General features: G+C 37.1%; 2 pseudogenes; one reads left to right on the plus strand and one right to left on the minus strand.

The window, feature by feature from the left end:
* Positions 1-2,042: 2,042 nt before the first annotated feature.
* On the minus strand, positions 2,043-21,656 carry LOC138858272 (importin-4-like; annotated as a pseudogene).
* LOC138858251 (importin-4-like) lies at positions 12,016-17,575 on the plus strand (annotated as a pseudogene).
* Positions 21,657-23,381: the final 1,725 nt, after the last annotated feature.

Genomic DNA, 23,381 nt, shown 5'->3' on the forward strand with positions numbered 1-23,381 from the left:
TTAACGTTAACGGAAAATTCCAAAAAATTGACATATAAAAAAAATAAAAAATCCGGTGAATATACTTATATACATATGTACTTATATAATACTATATTTACAGATATATGTGTATATATGTATTTTATATTAACAAACTATTGATTGCCTTAACTTATGCGCTTACATTTATATATATTATATATGCACACAACAACCACAAAAGAAAAAATAAAAGTTCAAGTATTTATTTGCAACGAATTTCCGGCAGTACCCCTTAGGCTTAATAAAGCAATTAGCAGAACTGCGTAACAACAATTCAGCTAAAGGCACAATAACAATTAAAGCTAGAATCTACAGTAAAAAGACAAACTACATACATATACATTCAATCGGCAAACAATACGTAAATTGCATTTATCGATAAATCTTATAAATAAACATTCACTTTAAAAGAGGAGGCCATTTTAGCAATTAAGAAATTTGCCGAGTATACCGGAGTCGCTTTCATCCCTTACTTGGCGAAATCTTATCAAAATGTTTATAAGATGATCGATCATCCACAGGAAATCATACGTAAAGTGCCAATTGACGCATTGAAATTGTTAATTGTGGCTCTATACAAACTACAAGATTTGCAAGACGTTTCCAATGCTATTACAATTTGGATTCCCAAATTGTGTCAAATTGTACATGATGACGAAGAAGTTCCTGTTGTGTTGTCTGCATTTGAAGGTTTGGGTGATCTTTTGAAAACGATCGGTTGAACTTCGTGATGTTGTCTTCTCTTGTATAATGGACGTGCTCCAGGGCAAGGTCGCTTACCAATTTGACGAGGAGCGAATACGATGAGGCTATCGTAGAGGGTGCTGGCAATATACTTGGTTATTTATGGTTTTCAACATTGTAACTGGTATGACTTATTTGGTGCCGTTCACATTGGGTCCCAACACAGCTGAATAAACGCTGCAGAAGTCCATACCGTTAATTGCTAAATTTTTTCAAGCATTTGCTTTGCAGCCTGAGGTCGATCAATTTGTTCATGCTTTTGATACCCACTGCCACATTGTGTTTCCTACTTAGGCATGGCCGCTATAGCCGAAGGATGCTCGGAGGCTACTTGCAACAAATATCTCGAAACCATGCGACGGAATCTCTTGGTTCGAGCACCCGCCTTCTCTAAATTCACTTCGTTTCTTCAAGCAAGATGATATCGATAATGATAACTCGGATGGGGAGGATAATTATATGGACAACATTGCGGGATACAGTGTTAAAAATGCATATTTAGATGAAAAGATGGAGTACCGTTCATCCCTTACTTTGAGAAATATTATCGTAAAGTGTCAATAGACGTATTAGGCTCGTTTATTGTGACTAGGTATAAGGCCAAAATAGTAAATGTAGATGAATCTAGCTCGCTTTTTTTAGGATCGGTAAAAGAACAGTAGCTGTAGATGAACTTTATCACTTCGCTCATCCATGAATCAGACTCTTTGGCTTCGTGACGCACAAAACCATCAAGAAATTGAGCAATAACCTTACGTACAGACTTTTGTTTCTCCTGCATGAGGGCATTAAGCATACCCTGCTTAATAATTTGCTGTTGGTCAACCGCCACTTTGTTCCATTGACGCAATTTCGCTAAATGCTTCTTAAGTAGTGCAACAGAATATTGACGCACCTGTGGCTTCATTGTCGAGACGGCAATTTCGCAAATAGCTGGGACATTCCCAGAATGCTTGTAAGCCTCCTGCAAATCAGCGGTGGCCTTTTTGATTACATCGTTAGCCGAAGAAAGTAAATTTGTAATAATTTGGATCATTTACTGCATTTTGAATTCCAAAAATTGCTTTCTGTTCCCAAAGACACTTATTCCAGTAGTTTTTCGCTCTTTTCGCTTAAATTACACGCTTACAAATTTCCCAATTATTTGCTTCTCTTGCTTTGCGCCAACTGCTTTATGTTGCTTCGTTTTTTTAGACGCACATATAACCGAACTCACACGTGAATACAAAAAAATTTATCGCAATTTCTACTTTTGAATGATAGAATACAAATAGCTAATAAGCAAATTTACTTAAAGCTTTTTCTTGTATATTGCCCAAAAAATTATTCGAATTGTGATCCAAATATGTGACTGATTGCGCCTTGTTTCGTTGTTTTATCCGTTCCGGCTCGAAGGACCATATATAACCAAGTATATTGCCAGCACCCTCTACGATAGTCTCATCATATTCGCTCTATTCAGCGTCTTAGTCTTCATCTCCAGTAAACTCGTCAAATTGGACAAAGAGTACAACAGAAACTTCTTCGTCATGATGCATAATTTGACCCAATTTGGGTATCATAATTGTAATAGCATTGTAAACGCCTTGCAAATCTTGTAGTTTGTATAGAGCCACAATCGAAGATTTCAATGCGTCAATCGACGCTTTACGTATATCTTCCTATGGATGATCGATCATCTTGTAAACATTTTGATAAGATTTCTCCAAGTAAGGCATGAAAGCGACTCTGGTATGTACGGTAAATTTCTTCAATGCTAAAATGGCCTCCTCTTTTTCAACTCAATATGAATTTTCAACACTGTATCTCGCAATGAGGTTCAAATCATCATCCTCCACATCTGAGTTTTCACTCTTATGGCGCTTTTACCGACTGCGCTTATGTTAACCTGTTGCTCTCGCAACCTGTTGCTACAGAGTATAATAGTTTTGTTCACCTAACGGTTGTTGGTATCACCTAAAACTAATCGAGTTAGATATAGGGTTATATATATATAAATAATCAGGATAAAGAGACGAGTTGAAATCCGGGTGACTGTCCGTCCGTCCGTGCAAGCTCTAACTTGAGTTAAAATTGAGATATCTTTATGAAACTTGATTGACATTTTTCTTAGTACCGTAAGACGGTTGATATTGCAGATGGGCGTAATCGGACCACTGTCACGCCCACAAATCGCCAATAATCAAAAACAAATAAATTGCAATAACTAAGCTCCGCAATAAGATACAATAGTGTTATTTGGTAAACAGGATCACAGCCCCTCCCTGCATCTGCAGTTAAATTTTTTTTTAAGTGGGCGTGGTCCTGCCCCTAATAAGTTTAATGTACATGTCTCCTAAACCACTAAAGCTGTAATAGCCAAATTCACTAAAAGCATATGGTTTTAGAACCATAGGGTGAAATCGGGTGACAAGCCCGGCCACTCTTTATATAACGTTACTGTTAAAAAATACTAAAAGCGCGATAAGCCAAGCACCAAACACGCCAGAGACGTTAAATTTTATCTCTGGGATGGTATGAGATGACTTTATAGGAACCGTAAATGTTCGGTTACATCCGAACTTATCCCTTCCTTACTTGTTTATTTTGGGGTTGTTGTGTGCTAATTGATTAATAAGGAATATTTAAAATTATTGAATATAAAGATTAGACTGAAGAAAGTGTAGAAGGAAAATTATATAAGTCACATTGATTCACTATTCACCCTAAATGGTTAACTGATGAAAATGCCATTAATTTTCGTAGGGAAGATTGGTTGAGCCCTCCTAATGAACCAATAATTTTGAGCCAATAATTATGAATTCCATAAAGTTGGTTTCTGTAAGATAAGAGATTTACATAAGAGGTAAAATTTTTGATCAATTTATTGAAGCTATTGTATTTGTTCAGGAGAGCCCTTCTATTACATTAGGAAATCAGTAATGGAAGGGTGCTGCACCACTTTTTAATAATAACGATGAGATAATTATTGCATTGGGTTGGCAACTATGAAATTGCGGATTTCACTCATAGATGGCTTCAGTTGAATTTTTAGGTTTGCTGGCGTAGTCCAAATGTAAAACACATTTCGTTATTTGATAGTTGGTAATTCAGCTATCAATCAGTAAAAAAAAGTTCGATCGGTTGCGTAGTTTTCAAACGCGGTTCAAAAGGAACATTTTCGTCATATTTTGCGTTTTTATTTTCGAAAAAGGGAAAAACACACCACAAGTTCCCAAAGAGTTATGTGCTCTTTATGGCGAAGCAACCATAAAAGAACGGCAGTGTCAAAATTGGTTTGCCAAATTTCATTCTGGTGATTTTTCACACAAAGATGAAAAACGCTCTGGTCGTCCAGTTGAAGTTGATGACGACCTGATCAAAGCAATAATCGATTCGGATCGTCACAGTATAACACGCGAGGTTACAAAGAAGTTTCAGGTTTCGCGAACTGAAAGAAACGCATTTAACGCAACGCATTAACAGTTGTGATTTGTTAAAGAAACTTAATGAAAATTATCCATTTTTAAAACAAATGATAACTGGCGATGAAAAATGGGTTTCTTACAACAATACCAGCCAAGTCCACACACATCTTTGGTCACTCGGCAAAAATTATTGCAGCTTGGTTAGGATGTTTTGCCACATCCACCATATAGTCCTGACCTTGCACCATCGAATTACTTTTTCTTTCGATCTTAACAAGGCTCCTTGATTGGGAAAAATTTCAATAATGATGATGATGTCAAATCGTACCTGATTTAGTTATTTGCAAATAAAAACCAGAAGTTTTATGAACGTGGGATTATGATGCTGCCTTAAAGATGGAAAAGGTCATTGACAAAATGTTAATTTGTTAATATAATATAGATATATATATATGTATATGTAAATACAAGTATTGTATAAGTACATATGTATATAAGTATAATCACCCCAATTTTTTAATTTTTTATGTATTGGTTTTTTGCAATTTTCCGTTAAAGTTAGGAAAAATATAAGTATATAATACTCAAATTTTTAGTTTTTATATTTTCCTTCAATGTTTCCATACGCGTGTTTTCAACCTTATAAAACGGATTTTCATAGTTTTAACGGTATACAGGTTCTACAAACATACATACATAATTAATAAAAAACTTAAAACGATACACTTACATTGTCTCGCCTCAAGGGGGTTTTCCCTTTTTTTGCTTAACGCCTGCTGTTCCGATGCCTGTAGTGCAGCTCTCTCTCTGTGTTTTTGCTGCTGTATATATTGTGTATTTTGTTGTGAATCTCGCTCCCGTGTTTGATTGTTAATGTCTTTTTTATACTCTCGCAACCTGTTGCTACAGTGTATAATAGTTTTGTTCACCTAACGGTTGTTTGTATCACCTAAAATTAATCGAGTTAGATATAGGGTTATATATATATAAATGATCAGGATGAAGAGACGAGTTGAAATCCGGCTGACTACCTGTCCGTCTGTCCGTCCGTCCGTCCGTGAGACCGTTGGTATTGCAGATGGGCTCAATCGGACCACTGCCACGCCCACAAAACGCCATTATTCAAAAACAAATAAATTGCCATAACTAAGATCCACAACATGATACAAGACTCTTATTTGCTATACAGGATCACAATAGCGAGGGGCATCTGCAGTTAAAATTTTTTTTTAAAGTGACCGTGGTCCCGCCCCTAATAGGATTAATGTGTATATCTCCGAAACCGCTAATGCTATAATAACAAAATTCACTGAAAGCAAATGTTTTTAGTACCTCTACCTACAGTGTGAAAATGAGTGAATTCGGGTGACAACTCCGCCCACTCCCCATATAACGGTACTGTTGAAAAATACTAAAAGCGCGATAAGCCAAGCACTAAACTCGCCACAGACGTTAAATTTTATCTCTGGGATGGTATGAGGTGACTTTATAGGAACCGCGTTCAAAATTAGTCAGTGAGCGTGGCACCACCCAATTTTAGGTGAAAACCCATATATTGGGATCTGCTTAACCGATTTTTATCAAATTCGGTGCATAACGTTCTTTTCATATTTCTATGTTATAGTGCGAAAATGAGCGAAATCGGACTACAACCATGTATATTTCCCATATAATACCATTTTCAATTCCATCTGATTCTTTCACTTTCCAATATGCATATCAAGCAACAATGATTATATCGGGGTAAAACTTTGCGTGAATAATACGTTTAAAGTATGCCATCTTGTGACCAAAAATTGTCTAAATCGAAGCAAAACTCTTCAAGCCCCTAAGTACTAAATATGTGGACCCCAGTGCCTATAATTGACCTTCTACCGAAAATATTCCGTCAATCCACAAAGAAATCTCAAACGAGTATACCATTTGACTTTGCGAGAGTATAAAATGTTCGGTTACATCCGAACTTAGCCCTTCCTTACTTGTTTTTGTATATTTTTGGGTTTCACGGCGAGTTTAGATTTTTTGTTTTTGAGTTTCAGTATTTTTTGATTTTATGTTTTTTTTTTTTTGCACATTTAATATGTTTTGCCGCTTTTCTACTTTTATGTTATATATGTATGTGTATGTGTTCGAACATATCTTCGGTCACTCAACTCACAAATTCACCTTTTGCCTATGTAGGCATGTATGTATATATATATAGGTACATATATTTTCTCTATGTACACATATAACATATATATATATTTATATATCTCTTTATATAACACTGCACTGTTTTATCCAATAACTGTCACTGCACCTTTTTGGTTTTTTGTTTTCACTGAATGTTCACTTCTTGGCACCGCACCTTTACCACTGCACCTGTTTTGTTTTTTCCAATAAATGCGCCTATGTTTTATTCACTGTTTGTTCATTTTTTGCCACATTATTTTTTATTCATGTTGTTATTTTTTGTTCACGTTATTTAATTATTATTATTTTTTTTTTCTTTAATGTTTAATGACCCATAGTTCCGTTCACTAGGGCTCGAAGGATCATAAATAACCAAGTACGAAATTAATTTTGATTTCACTCACCGCTAGTAAAATCAGTTGATAAAAACGAAGTGATTTTGGGAAAGCGGGTGCTCGAACCGAAAGATGTTCTCTCGTAAGTGAATCGATGCTATAAAGAAGCGTACAGGATCCTTTTGTTGTCCCTTATATATCTATTGATGGCTTTATGGTAGTGTGATCGTGGCGATGTTGTATATGTTGCGTGTTGGCGCATGGTGTAGTGATGTGAAATGTATGGTAAGTAGGTGTGGTGATGTGGATGTGAATTGATGTGGTGAATGAATAATAACCAAGTACAAAATTAATTTTGATTTAACTCACCGCAAGTAAAATCAGTTGATAAAAACGAAGTGAAGTTAGAGAAGGCGGGTGCTCGAATCAAAAGATCTTCCGTCGCTGGTCGTCTGGTTTCAAGATATTAGTTGCAAATAGCCTCCGAGCATCCCTCGGCTATAGCGGCAATGCTTAAGTAGGCAGCACGACGTGGCAGTGGGTCCTGACCCTGCAAGGCGGGCTAAAAAAAGTTGCAATAACTGCGGAATCAATTTCTCTGGTGGCACGCTCAGTGCAAGCAGATCCATTGTTTGAGTAGCCGTTGTCATCGGATTCGAACTGTCTTGACCCAAAAAGTACTCTTCATCATCGTCTTCGTTTTCGGGTTCAGTTGCCATCAAATTGGAAACAACTCGAATAATGAGCTCGATCAACTTTTGTTTGATAATCAATTTTTTCTTAAAGCGCACCAACGAGCCAACGTAAGCCACGGCTTTAATGCGCACAGCGCTATCAAATAGGGCTGTGTTGTGACCCAATGTGAACGGCACTAAATAAGTCATGCCAGTTACAATGTTGAAAACCATAAATAACCAAGTATACAACTTGGGTATTTAAATTTTAATAGCATTGGAAACGCCTTGCAAATCTTGTTGTTTGTATAGAGCAACAATGAACGTGTTCAATGCGTCAATTGACACTTTACGTATGTCTTTCTGTGGATGACCGACCATCTTGTAAACATTTTGATAAGATTTCTCGAAGTAAGGAATGAAAGCGACTCCGGTATGCTCGGCAAATTCCTTCAATGCTAAAATGGCCTCCTCTTTTTCATCTAAATGAATTTTCAACACGGTATCCCGCAATGTTGTCCAACTCATCATCCTTCCCATCCGATTTTTCAATATTGATATCGTCTTCGTTTTCATCGGAATCCTCTGCTGCCGCTGATACTCCATCATCGGGTTTAAATGCTGGTACAACCTTCTCTGTAGAGAGTATAGAATCAAATATGCATTCAATCCTTCGGGAAAACGGAGGCCAGCTCCTCATTTACCACCTCAACCAATAAGGCAATCAAATTAAAAAGAGCACAACGTACATCGAGATCCTTAGCCTTCTCGAGTAAATTCAAAGCGAACGTCATGGTATCTGTGGCGAACGGCATGAAGCTTTGTTTGCCGAACGTGCGAGCCAAGGCAGCATGAGTGTCGATAGCCTATGGACGCAGACTGATAATACCCTCTTTTTCTGTTGGAGCCAAATATGATCGCAGACGAACCGAATTGTTGGGATTCAGAGCCTCGAATAAAATTTTAATAAGCACCGACAAATATGGCTTCATTTCGTCTTCCAAATTATCACAAAACGTTTCTAGCGCATACAACATACGATCAATGTGTTTGGCTTCAGCGCCGCCCCTTCGAGATTCATTGCAGAGCTGATGCAAAAATTCGCAAAGTATAGGTAGGTTTTGTGATGCGAATTTGGTGATGTCTGATTGTAAATGTTCGGAGAATTGTCCCAGCGCAAAGAAGGCTGCATTACGAACAAGTATTAGGTCGGTGATGCCTACTTTAACAGTATTCATAATAGCCATGCTTAAGTAGGCAGCACGACGTGGTAGTGGGTCCTGATCCATTAAGGCGGGCTCCAAAAGTTGCACGCTCAATGCAAGCAGATCCATTGTTTGAGTAGCCGTTGTCATCGGGTTCGAGTTGTCTTCAGCCAAAAATTATTCTTCATCATCGTCTTCGGGTTCAGTTGCCATCAAATTGAAAACCACTCGAATTATTGGCTCGATCAACTTGTGGTGGATAATCAATTTTTTCTTAAGTCGCACCAACCAGCCAGCATAAGCAGAACTCCAACGATAATTTGATGTGATTGTTGAGCAATTTAGCATTCAAATCTGCCATACTCTCGAGAACATCAAAAGTATGAACAAATTGATCGACCTCAGCCTGCAAATGCTTTAAGGGATTTAGCAATTAACGGTATGGACTTCTGCAACGTTTGTTTGGCTGTGTTGTGACCCAATGTGAACGGCACTAAATAAGTCATGCCAGTTACAATGTTGAAAACCATAAATAACCAAGTATACAACTTGGGTATTTAAATTGTAATAGCATTGGAAACGCCTTGCAAATCTTGTTGTTTGTATAGAGCAACAGTGAACGTGTTCAATGCGTCAATTGACACTTTACGTATGTCTTTCTGTGGATGACCGACCATCTTGTAAACATTTTGATAAGATTTCTCGAAGTAAGGAATGAAAGCGACTCCGGTATGCTCGGCAAATTCCTTCAATGCTAAAATGGCCTCCTCTTTTTCATCTAAATGAATTTTCAACACGGTATCCCGCAATGTTGTCCAACTCATCATCCTTCCCATCCGATTTTTCAATATTGATATCGTCTTCGTTTTCATCGGAATCCTCTGCTGCCGCTGATACTCCATCATCGGGTTTAAATTGTGGTACAACCTTCTCTGTAGGGAGTATAGAATCAAACATGCATTCAATCACCTTCGGGAAAACGGAGGACAGCTCCTCATTTACCACCCCAACCAATAAGGCAATCAAATTAAAAAGAGCACAACGTACATCGAGATCCTTAGCCTTCTCGAGTAAATTCAAAGCGAACGTCATGGTATCTGTGGCGAACGATATGAAGCTTTGCTTGCCGATCGTGCGAGCCAAGGCAGCATGAGTGTCGATAGCCTATGGACTGATCCATCAAGGCGGGCTCCAAAAGTTACACGCTCAATGCAAGCAGATCCATTGTTTGAGTAGCCGTTGTCAACGGGTTCGAGATGTCTTCACCCAAAAATTATTCTTAACCATCGTCTTCGCCTTCGGATTCAGTTGCCATCGAATTGAAAACCACTCGAATTATTGGCGCGATCAACTTGTGTTGGATAATCAATTTTTTCTTAAGTCGCACCAACCAGCCAGCATAAGCAGAACTCCAACAACAATTTGATGTGATTGTTCAGCAATTTAGCATTCAAATCTGCCATACTCTCGAGAACATCAAAAGTATGAACAAATTGATCGACCTCAGCCTGCACAGCAAATGCTTGAAGGGATTTAACAATTAACGGTATGGACTTCTGCAACGTTTGTTTGGCTGTGTTGTGACCCAATGTGAACGGCACCAAAGAAGTCATACTGGCTAGTATGTTGAAAATAACAGGTGTAGTTACTTCGGTGGCCACCAGTGCAGCAGTGAACATTTCGCAAATCGATTTCATATGCTGCAAAAATTGATCCGGGGTCGCAGCAGCCAAAATAGCAAATGTAGAACCTAGCTCGCTTTGCTTAAGATCGGCCGAAGAGCAATAGCTGTAGATGAGCGTTAGCACAATTGCGCATTAAGCATACCCTGCTTAATAATTTGCTGTTGCTCAGCCGGTACTTTGTTCCATAGACGCAATTTTGGGCAGCACTTCTTAAGTAGTACAGCAGAATATTGACGCACCTGTTGCTCCGGTGCCGAGACGGCAATTTCACAAAGAGCTGGTACTGTCTCAGGATCGTTATCCGAAGTAAGCAAATTTGTAATAATTTGGATCATTTGCTGCATTTTGGATTCTAAAAATTGATTTCTGTTTTCAAAGACTTTTATTCCATTTTTTTCGCTCTTTTCGCTAAAATTACACGCTTAAAAAGTTGCCAATTATTTGCTTATCTTGCTTTGTGCCAATTGCTTTATGTTCTTTCGTCTTCTACACGCAAATATAACCGAAATCACACGTGAGTACAAAGGAATGTAACACAATTTCTGCTTTTTGCATATAATTATTTGAAAAAAGTTATGTGAATTGCACCAGTATTCTCCGTACTTCTTCACTAGGCAGATGATTTTCAAAAAATGATTTTCAAAAATTAGCTAATAAGAAAATTTACTGACAGCTTTTTCTTGTTTACTTGTATCAGAGAATGTAGATTATTACAGTAGTTGAGCAGAAATTTTAACAGTGGCACGTGAACAGAGCTGAGCTGAATGTAAATTATGCTCAGAAGTTTGCATTGATATTACAGCCGCATGTTAGCTTATATTTTTTTACATTTATATGCAATCATATTCATAGATATGAAATTCCTTTTCTGAATATCTATGATATCATGAAAAATTTATTACATTTTAATTAAAATATATTACTTCAAAAGAATATTTGCTGTTGCTTTTTAAATATTGCTTATGTTTGATAATATGAAATACTTTCATATAAGTACATATATATGTATATGTATCTGCTATGCTTTACTATATATGTACATACATACATAAGTATATAACATACTAACATAATATTTTAAAAATCTTAATATATTTAAATAGTAATATAAGCAAATCACACCTTTCATGATTTAAAGCATATGTATGTACTTATGTAAGTACAATTAAAATTCAAATCCAGTTATTATCATTTATCAGTAATAACATTTGCGCGCACTGCTCTATATGTACATACATACATATGTGCTTATGACATTGCCACACAAATAATGGATACAAAAACCTACATATTTTTCAATTTTAAAACATTTTTCAATTTTAAAATATTTTTCTACGACAAAATCTGCGTCAATATGTATGCATGCTCATATATTATATAACCATACATATTTACGACGATTTGTAGGCAAAGCTGTTAGAGCGACAAGGGAAACGGTGACAATCGGCGGCCCTTCGTTATTTTTATTCAGCATAAGTCGGATTTTTACCAACAACACAATGTTGTGACGCTTTGTTGTCGCGTCAGTCCTTCGTCATAGTGACTTTTTGACAAGAAAACAAAAAACGTGAGCTTCGACCATTGGTTGTCCGTGGCAACGGAGATTTCGCATCAAACAATGAGTTACATATATATGTGCATGTAGACAAATTAATAATTATAATAGGTACTTTCATATTTGTTTACATGCACACAAATTTCGCGAAAAGAGCGAAAAAAAGTGGAATAAGAGTCTTTCAAAGAGAAATCAATTTTTAGAATCCAAAATGCAGCAAATGATCCAAATTATTACAAATTTGCTTACTTCGGATAATGATCCTGAGACTGTACCAGCTCTTTGTGAAATTGCCGTCTCGGCACCGGAGCAACAGGTGCGCCAATATTCTGCTGTACTACTTAAGAAGCACTGACCAAAATTGCGTCAATGGAACAAAGTACCGGTTGAGTAACAGCAAATTGTTAAGCAGGGTATACTTAATGCTCAATTTTTCGGTGTTTTGGTGCGTCACGAAGCCAAAAAGTCTGACTCACGGATGAGCGAAGTGCTAAAGCTCATCTACAGCTATTGCTCTTCGGCCGATCTTAAGCAAAGCGAGCTAGGTTCTACATTTGCTATTTTGGCTGCTGCGACCCCGGATCAATTTTTGCAGCATATGAAATCGATTTGCGAAATTTTCACTGCTGCACTGGTGGCCACCGAAGCAACTACACCTGTTATTTTCAACATACTAGCTAGTATGACTTCTTTGGTGCCGTTCACATTGGGTCACAACACAGCCAAACAAACGTTGCAGAAGTCCATACCGTTAATTGCTAAATCCCTTCAAGCATTTGCAGGCTGAGGTCGATCAATTTGTTCATACTTTTGATGTTCTCGAGAGTATGGCAGATTTGAATGCTAAATTGTTGAACAATCACATCAAATTATTGTTGGAGTTCTGCTTATGCTGGCTGGTTGGTGCGACTTAAGAAAAAATTGATTATCCACCACAAGTTGAGCGAGCCAATAATTCGAGTGGTTTTCAATTTGATGGCAACTGAACCCGAAGACGATGATGAAGAATAATTTTTGGCTGAAGACAACTCGAACCCGATGACAACGGCTACTCAAACAATGGATCTGCTTGCATTGAGCGTGCAACTTTTGGAGCCCGCCTTAATGGATCAGGACCCACTACCACGTCGTGCTGCCTACTTAAGCATGGCTATTATGAATACTGTTAAAGTAGGCATCACCGACCTAATACTTGTTCGTAATGCAGCCTTCTTTGCGCTGGGACAATTCTCCGAACATTTACAATCAGACATCACCAAATTCGCATCACAAAACCTACCTATACTTTGCGAATTTTTGCATCAGCTCTGCAATGAATCTCGAAGGGGCGGCGCTGAAGCCAAACACATTGATCGTATGTTGTATGCGCTAGAAACGTTTTGTGATAATTTGGAAGACGAAATGAAGCCATATTTGTCGGTGCTTATTAAAATTTTATTCGAGGCTCTGAATCCCAACAATTCGGTTCGTCTGCGATCATATTTGGCTCCAACAGAAAAAGAGGGTATTATCAGTCTGCGTCCATAGGCTATCGACACTCATGCTGCCTTGGCTCGCACGTTCGGCAAGCAAAGCTTCATGCCGTTCGCCACAGATACCATGACGTTCGCTTTGAATTTACTCGAGAAGGCTAAGGATCTCGATGCACGTTGTGCTCTTTTTAATTTGATTGCCTTATTGGTTGAGGTGGTAAATGAGGAGCTGGCCTCCGTTTTCCCGAAGGTGATTGAATGCATATTTGATTCTATACTCTCTACAGAGAAGGTTGTACCAGCATTTAAAGACGATGATGGAGTATCAGCGGCAGCAGAGGAGGCCGATGAAAACGAAGACGATATCAATATTGAAAAATCGGATGGGAAGGATGATGAGTTGGACAACATTGCGGGATACCGTGTTGAAAATTCATTTAGATGAAAAAGAGGAGGCCATTTTAGCATTGAAGGAATTTGCCGAGCATACCGGAGTCGCTTTCATTCCTTACTTGGAGAAATCTTATCAAAATGTTTACAAGATGGTCGGTCATCCACAGAAAGACATACGTAAAGTGTCAATTGACGCATTGAACTCGTTCATTGTTGCTCTATACAAACAACAAGATTTGCAAGGCGTTTCCAATGCTATTACAATTTAAATACCCAAGTTGGGTCAAATTGTGAATGATGACGAAGAAGTTTCTTTTGTGTTGTCTGCACTTGTAGGTTTGGGTGATCTTTTAAAAGAGTTGAAGCAAATCTCTCTTCCAAAGGTTGAGCTTGAGCGAATACGATGAGGCTATCGTAGAGGGTGCTGGCAATATACTTGGTTATTTATGGTTTTCAACATTGTAACTGGTATGACTTATTTGGTGCCGTTCACATTGGGTCACAACACAGCCGAACAAATGCTGCAGAAGTCCATACCGTTAATTGTTAAATTTGAGCTCGATCAATTTGTTCATGCTTTTGAAATTTTCAAGAGTATGGCAGATTTGAATGCTTAATTGCTGAACAATCACATCAAAATGTTGTTGAAGTTCTGCTTGGAAACAGCAAGTAATGCCCTATTTGATAGCGCTGTGCGCATTAAAGCCGTGGCTTACGTTGGCTCGTTGGTGCGCTTTAAGAAAAAATTGATTATCAAACAAAAGTGGATCGAGCTCATTATTCGAGTTGTTTTCAATTAGATGGCAACTGAACCCGAAAACGAAGACGACGATGAAGAGTACTTTTTGGGTCAAGACAGCTCGAATCCGATGACAACGGCTACTCAAACAATGGATCTGCTTGCACTGAGCGTGCCACCAGAGAAATTAATTCCGCCATTATTGCAACTTTTTTAGCCTGCCTTGCAGGGTCAGGACCCACTGCGACGTCGTGCTGCCTACTTAAGCATTGCCGCTATAGCCGAAGGATGCTCGGAGGCTATTTGCAACTAATATCTTTAAACCAGGCGACCAGCGATGGAAGATCTTTCGATTCGAGCACCCGCCTTCTCTAAATTCACTTCGTTTTTATCAACTGATTTTACTTGCGGTGAGTTAAATCAAAATTAATTTTGTACTTGGTTATTATTCATTCACCACATCAATTCACATCCACCTCACCACTCCTACTTACCATATATTTCACATCACTACACAATGCACCAACACGCAACACATACAACATCACCACGATAAGACTACAATAAAGCCATCAATAGATATATAAGGGACTACAAAAGGATCCCGTACGCTTCTTTTTAGCATCGATTCGCTTACGAGAGAACATCTTTCGGTTCGAGCACCCGCTTTCCCAAAATCACTTCCTTTTTAACACGCTTATATTAGTTTCACTTGTATGTCTGTTTGTAACTAAACTAAACTCGATTACAAAGTATGCGCAAAATGTTTGCATACTTTTAGGCATATTTTGACATCTCAATCGGAACAAATCAACTGAACAGACAGAACAAAAATTATGATATTTAGGATAAAATTTTTTAATGGCAGATCAAAATATGGAATTTAATAAAAAATAAACAAGAATTGAATAAATGAGAAGTTATTCATTATCAAATCAATATCAATATTCATTTTCAAATTCAATCTTTCCGAAAGGAAAGTTGTCAACCGCTCTGACTTATTATCAGCGAAGTTGATGTTGAAAACGCCACCGAAGATAAGTGGAAATTTGTTACCATTGATAATCCGATTAAAATACCTAATTTCAATTGTATTGTTCAATTCAAACGAGATACTATTCCAAAAGGTGGGGTAGCTATTTACCAAATAATAACGTTACATAATATTAGTATATTATGAATCCGAATATTGAATAATTTATTTTTTATTAAATTCCATATTTTGGTCTGGCATTAAAATTTTTTATCTTAGATATTATTATTTTTGTTCTATCTGTTCAGTTGATTTGTTCCGTTTGAGATGTCAAAATATGCCTAAAAGTATGCAAACATTTTGCGCATACTTTGTAATCGTGTTGGGTTTAGTTTGGTTGCGGAATTTTTTGATTCGGTACCGCGCTCAAAGCCCGCGGTGAAAGCTATTCAATAGCTTAAAAAAAATTGTTTGAAAGAATCATAACATGAAAATAAAAATTTTTATGCAAAATACTTTGTTTTCAATATTTACTGAAAGTGAGATTAGTGTTGCGATGGCTATCGAACAACTATCAATTAATATACAATAAATATAGTTTAAAATAAAAAAATTAAAAAAACACGCTTTTAAAGATATCGAACTAAAAAGTTGAAAATAAATATAGTTTAAAAAAACTAAAGACACACGCTTTTAAAGAATATCGAACTAAAATGTTGAAAATAATTTTAAAAATTAACTTAAACAAATAATATATAAAAAATACTAGTATAATTGAGGAAAAAGCGTGGAGCGCTCGATATACGAAAATTATGACACAAAGCGCCTTAAGCCTTTTCCTCAATTATACTAGTATTTTTTATATATTATTTGTTTAAGTTAATTTTTAAAATTATTTTCAAATTTTTAGTTCGATATTCTTTAAAAGCGTGTGTATTTAGTTTTTTTAAACTATATTTATTGTTTTTTGGGACATTTAATAAGTTTATCCGCTTTTCCACTTTTATGTTATGTATGTATGTTTATGTGTTCGAACATATGTTCGGTCACTCAACTCTCAAATTCGCTTTTGGCATATGTATGTATGTATGTATATACTTATATATACGTACATATATTTTCTTTATGTACGCAAATAACATATATATATATTTGGATATTTCTTTATATTACACTGCACTTTTATTTCCAATAACTGTCACTGTACCTTTTTGGTTTTTGTTTGTTCACTTTTTGTCACTCCACGGGTTTTTTTTATTTGTTTTCCAATAAATGAGCCGGTTATTTTTCACTATTTGTTCATTTTTTGGCACATTATTTTTTGTTCACGTTATTTAATTATTATTTTCGGTTGAACTTCGTGATGTAGTCTTCTCTTGTATAACAGAAGTACTCCAGGGCAAGGTCGCTTGCCAATTTGACGAGTCTACTGGAGATGAAGACGAAGATGCTGAGGAGAGTGAATAGGACGAGGCTATCGGAAAGTGGAACGGAACAAACAAACAACGAAAGCAAGGCGAAATCAGGCACACAATATACAAGAAAAAGCTTTCAGTTAATTTTCTTATTAGCTGTTTTTATTCAATTATTCTTTGAAAATCCTCTGCCAGCTGAGGTAGTACGGAGAATATTGGTGCAATTCACATAACGTTTTGCAAATAATTATATGCAAAAAGTAGAAATTGCGATACATTTCTTTGTATTCACGTGTGAGTTCGGTTATAAGTGCGTCTAAAAAAACGAAGGAACATAAAGCAGTTGGTGCAAAGCCAAATAAGCAAATAATTGGCAACTCGGAATAAGAGTCTTCGGGAACAAAAAGAAATTTTTGGAATCCAAAATGCAGCAAATAATCCAAATTATTACAAATTTTCTTTCTTCGGCTAACGGTGTAATCAAAAAGGCCACCGCTGATTTACAGGAGGCCTACAAGCGTTCTGAGACTGTACCAGCTCTTTGCGAAATTGCCGTCTCGACAATGCAGCCACAGGTGCGTCAATATTCTGTTGCACTACTTAAGAAGCATTTTGCGAAATTGCGTCAATGGAACAAAGTGCCGGTTGAGCAACAGCAAATTATTAAGCAGGGTATGCTTTATGCCCTCATGCAGGAGCAGCAAAAGTCTGGGCGTAAAGCAATTGCTCAGTTTGTTGGTGTTTTGGTGCGTCGCGAAGCCAAAGAGTTTGACTCATGAATGACCGAAGTGCTAAAGTTCACCTACAGCTACTGCTCTTCTACCGATCCTAAGCAAAGCGAGCTAGGTTCGTCTTCATTTCCTATTTTGGCTGATGCGGCCTCTGATCAATTTTTGCAGCACATGGAATCGGTTTCATATTGGAATGGAATGTTCACTGCTGCATTGGTGACCACCCAAGCAACTGGCAACATGGCTACACCTGTTATTTTCAACATTCAAATTGATATGACTTCTTTGGTGCCGTTCACATTGGGCCATAGAACAGCCGAACAAAAGTTGCAGAAGTCCATACCGTTAATTGTTAAATCCCTTCAAGCATTTGCTGTGCAGCCTGAGGTCGACCAATTCGTTTATGTTTTTGATATTCTCGAGAGTATGGCAGATTTAAATGCTAAATTGTTGAATATGTATATATGCCCTATTTGATAGCGCTATGCGCATTAAAGTTGCGGGTTACGTTGGCTGGTTCGTTCGCCTTAAGAAAAAACTGATTTTCAAACGAAAGTTGATCGAGCCCATAATTTGAATTGTTTTCAATTTGATGGCAACTGAACCCGAAAACGAAGACGATGATGAAGAATACTTTTTGGGTGAAGACAACTCGAATCCGATGACAACGGCTACTCAAACAATGGACCTTGCACTGAGCGTGCCACCAGAGAAATTGACTCCGCCATTATTGCAACTTTTGGAGCCCGCCTTGGACCCACTGCCACGCCGTGCTGCCTACTTAAGCATGGCCGTTATAGTCTAAGGATGCTCGGAGGCTATTTGCAACAAATATCTCGAAAGCATGCGATGGAACATCTCTCGGTTTGAGCACCCGCCTTCCCTAAATTCATTTCGTTTTTATCAATTGATTTTACTAGCGGTGAGTGAAATCGAAATTAATTTCGTACTTGGTTATTATGGTGGTATGGCTAAATGACCACTCATTCCCCATCACCATAAGACACTGTCACACCACATTCACCCCTTCAATTCACATCCACATCCCCGCACCTACCTCCCTTACATTCCACATCACTACACTATGCACCAACACGCACACATATACAACATCGCCGCGATCACACTACCATAAAGCCATCAATCAATAGATATATAAGGGACTACAAAAGCATCCCATACGCTTCTTTTTAGCATCGATTCGCTTACGAGAGAACATCTTTCGGTTCGAGCACCCGCTTTCCCAAAATCACTTTGTTTTTATCGACTCATTTTGCTAGCGGTGAGTAAAATTAAAATTAATTTCGTACTTGATTATTTATGGTCCTTCGAGCCCTAGTGAACGGAGCTATGGGCCATTAAACATAAAAGAAAATAATAATTAAATAACGTGAACAAAAAATAATGTGCCAAAAAATGAACAAATAGTGAAAAATAACCGGCTCATTTATTGGAAAACAAATAAAAAAAACCCGTGGAGTGACAAAAAGTGAACAAACAAAAACCAAAAAGGTACAGTGACAGTTATTGGAAATAAAAGTGCAGTGTAATATAAAGAAATATCCAAATATATATATATGTTATTTGCGTACATAAAGAAAATATATGTACGTATATATAAGTATATACATACATACATACATATGCCAAAAGCGAATTTGAGAGTTGAGTGACCGAACATATGTTCGAACACATAAACATACATACATAACATAAAAGTGGAAAAGCGGATAAACTTATTAAATGTCCCAAAAAACAATAAATATAGTTTAAAAAAACTAAATACACACGCTTTTAAAGAATATCGAACTAAAATGTTGAAAATAATTTTCAAAATTAACTTAAACAAATAATATATAAAAAATACTAGTATAATTGAGGAAAAAGCGTGGAGCGCTCGATATACGAAAATTATGACACAAAGCGCCTTAAGCCTTTTCCTCAATTATACTAGTATTTTTTATATATTATTTGTTTAAGTTAATTTTTAAAATTATTTTCAAATTTTTAGTTCGATATTCTTTAAAAGCGTGTGTATTTAGTTTTTTTAAACTATATTTATTGTTTTTTGGGACATTTAATAAGTTTATCCGCTTTTCCACTTTTATGTTATGTATGTATGTTTATGTGTTCGAACATATGTTCGGTCACTTAACTCTCAAATTCGCTTTTGGCATATGTATGTATGTATGTATATACTTATATATACGTACATATATTTTCTTTATGTACGCAAATAACATATATATATATTTGGATATTTTTTTATATTACACTGCTCTTTTATTTCCAATAACTGTCACTGTACCTTTTTGGTTTTTGTTTGTTCACTTTTTGTCACTCCACGGGTTTTTTTATTTGTTTTCCAATAAATGAGCCGGTTATTTTTCACTATTTGTTCATTTTTTGGCACATTATTTTTTGTTCACGTTATTTAATTATTATTTTCTTTTATGTTTAATGGCCCATAGCTCCGTTCACTAGGGCTCGAAGGACCATAAATAATCAAGTACGAAATTAATTTTAATTTTACTCACCGCTAGCAAAATGAGTCGATAAAAACAAAGTGATTTTGGGAAAGCGGGTGCTCGAATCGAAAGATGTTCTCTCGTAAGCGAATCGATGCTAAAAAGAAGCGTATGGGATGCTTTTGTAGTCCCTTATATATCTATTGATTGATGGCTTTATGGTAGTGTGATCGTGGCGATGTTGTATATGTGTGCGTGTTGGTGCATAGTGTAGTGATGTGGAATGTAAGGGAGGTAGGTGCGGTGATGTGGATGTGAATTGAAGGGGTGAATGTGGTGTGACAGTGTCTTATGGTGATGGGGAATGAGTGGTCATTTAGCCATACCACCATAATAACCAAGTTAGAAATTAATTTCGATTTCACTCACCGCTAGTAAAATCAATTGATAAAAACGAAATGAATTTAGGGAAGGCGGGTGCTCAAACCGAGAGATGTTCCATCGCATGCTTTCGAGATATTTGTTGCAAATAGCCTCCAACGCAGCACGGCGTGGCAGTGGGTCCAAGGCGGGCTCCAAAAGTTGCAATAATGGCGGAGTCAATTTCTCTGGTGGCACGCTCAGTGCAAGGTCCATTGTTTGAGTAGCCGTTGTCATTGGATTCGAGTTGTCTTCACCCAAAAAGTATTCTTCATCATCGTCTTCGTTTTCGGGTTCAGTTGCCATCAAATTGAAAACAATTCAAATTATGGGCTCGATCAACTTTCGTTTGAAAATCAGTTTTTTCTTAAGGCGAACGAACCAGCCAACGTAACCCGCAACTTTAATGCGCATAGCGCTATCAAATAGGGCATTACCTGCTGCCTCCAAGCAGAACTCCAACAACTTTTTTATGTGATTGTTCAGCAATTTAGCATTTAAATCTGCCATACTCTCGAGAATATCAAAAACATAAACGAATTGGTCGACCTCAGGCTGCACAGCAAATGCTTGAAGGGATTTAACAATTAACGGTATGGACTTCTGCAACTTTTGTTCGGCTGTTCTGTGGCCCAATGTGAACGGCACCAAAGAAGTCATATCAATTTCAATGTTGAAAATAACAGGTGTAGCCATATTGCCAGTTGCTTCGGTGGTCACCAATGCAGCAGTGAACATTCCATTCCAATATGAAACCGATTCCATGTGCTGCAAAAATTGATCAGAGGCCGCATCAGCCAAAATAGGAAATGAAGACGAACCTAGCTCGCTTTGCTTAGGATCGGTAGAAGAGCAGTAGCTGTAGGTGAACTTTAGCACTTCGGTCATCCATGAGTCAAACTCTTTGGCTTCGCGACGCACCAAAACACCAACAACTTGACCATTGCTTTACGCCCAGACTTTTGCTGCTCCTGCATGAGGGCATAAAGCATACCCTGCTTAATAATTTGCTGTTGCTCAACCGGCACTTTGTTCCATTGACGCAATTTCGCAAAATGCTTCTTAAGTAGTGCAACAGAATATTGACGCACCTGTGGCTGCATTGTCGAGACGGCAATTTCGCAAAGAGCTGGTACAGTCTCAGAACGCTTGTAGGCCTCCTGTAAATCAGCGGTGGCCTTTTTGATTACACCGTTAGCCGAAGAAAGAAAATTTGTAATAATTTGGATTATTTGCTGCATTTTGGATTCCAAAAATTTCTTTTTGTTCCCGAAGACTCTTATTCCGAGTTGCCAATTATTTGCTTATTTGGCTTTGCACCAACTGCTTTATGTTCCTTCGTTTTTTTAGACGCACTTATAACCGAACTCACACGTGAATACAAAGAAATGTATCGCAATTTCTACTTTTTGCATATAATTATTTGCAAAACGTTATGTGAATTGCACCAATATTCTCCGTACTACCTCAGCTGGCAGATGATTTTCAAAGAATAATTGAATAAAAACAGCTAATAAGAAAATTAACTGAAAGCTTTTTCTTGTATATTGTGTGCCTGATTTCGCCTTGCTTTCGTTGTTTGTTCCGTTCCGGCTCGAAGGATCATAAATAACCAAGTATATTGCCAGCACACTTTCCGATACCTCGTCCTATTCACTCTCCTCAGCATCTTCGTCTTCACCTCCAGTAGACTCGTCAAATTGGCAAGCGACCTTGCCCTGGAGTACTTCTATTATACAAGAGAAGACTACATCACGAAGTTCAACCGTTGGTAAATAGATTTGTTTCAACTTTTACATAAGATCACACAAATCTACAAGTGCAGACAATACAACAGAAACTTCTTCGTCATCATGCATAATTTGGCATAATTTGGGTATCAAGATTGTAATAGCATTGGAAACGTCTTGCAAATCTTGTAGTTTGTGTAGAGCCACAATGAAGGAGCTCAATGCGTCAATTGACACGTTACGTATGTCTTCCTGTGGATGATCGATACTCTTGTAAACATTTGGATAAGATTTCTCCAAGTAAGGGATGAAAGCGACTCCGGTATGCTCGGCAAATTTCTGCAATGCTAAAATGTCATCCTCTTTTTCATGTAAATATGAATTTTCAACACGGTATCCCGCAATGTTGTTCAAATCATCATCCTCCCCATCCGAGTTTTCAATATCGATATCATCTTCGTTTTCATCGGCCTCCTCTGCTGGCGCTTTTATCCACCGCGCTTATGTTAATATATTCGAATGTAATTATATACGTAAATATATAAGATAATTTTTATTTATAAGATTTATCGGTAAATGCAATTTGCGTATTGCTTGTCGATGGAATGTATATATATGTATGTTTGTATTTTTGTCTTTTTGCTGTAGATTCAAGATTTAATTGTTATTGTGCCTTTAGCTTACTTGTTGTTACGCATTCCTGCTACTTGCTTTATTAAGCCTAAGGGATAATGTCGGAAATTCGTTGAACGTAAATACTTGAACTTTAATTTTTTTTTTGTGGTTGTTGTGAGTATGGGTATTCAAATGTAAGCGCATAAGTTAAGGCAATCAATAATTTGTTAATCTAATATTTACAATATATACTAACTGACCCGGCGAACTTCGTACCGCCTAACAGTCAATTAATGTCGTATTATCTTTTAGCTGAACTAATTTAGGCTCTGATGAAGGTAATACAATGATACAAAATAAATATGAACATAGATAGATATATAAAAGTATTTAATTATGATCAACAATACATACAGAAAGAGAATACAAATTAAAATAAAGTACTTCAAACACGTGTCAGAAAAAAAAAGATTAAAATAAAGTATGTTGTGTAGCATGTGATGCACTCGGATTAACACTTTTCATTCAAGCACCTTGTGGCAAACGACATTCTTTGTTTTTTTGCCAGGCGCAAGAACAAATAAAGCGAATGGTTTACGGACACGTAAACATGCCGCGTGA

Source organism: Bactrocera oleae, chromosome Y, assembly GCF_042242935.1.
Source record: "Bactrocera oleae isolate idBacOlea1 chromosome Y, idBacOlea1, whole genome shotgun sequence".
NCBI lineage: Eukaryota > Metazoa > Arthropoda > Insecta > Diptera > Tephritidae > Bactrocera > Bactrocera oleae.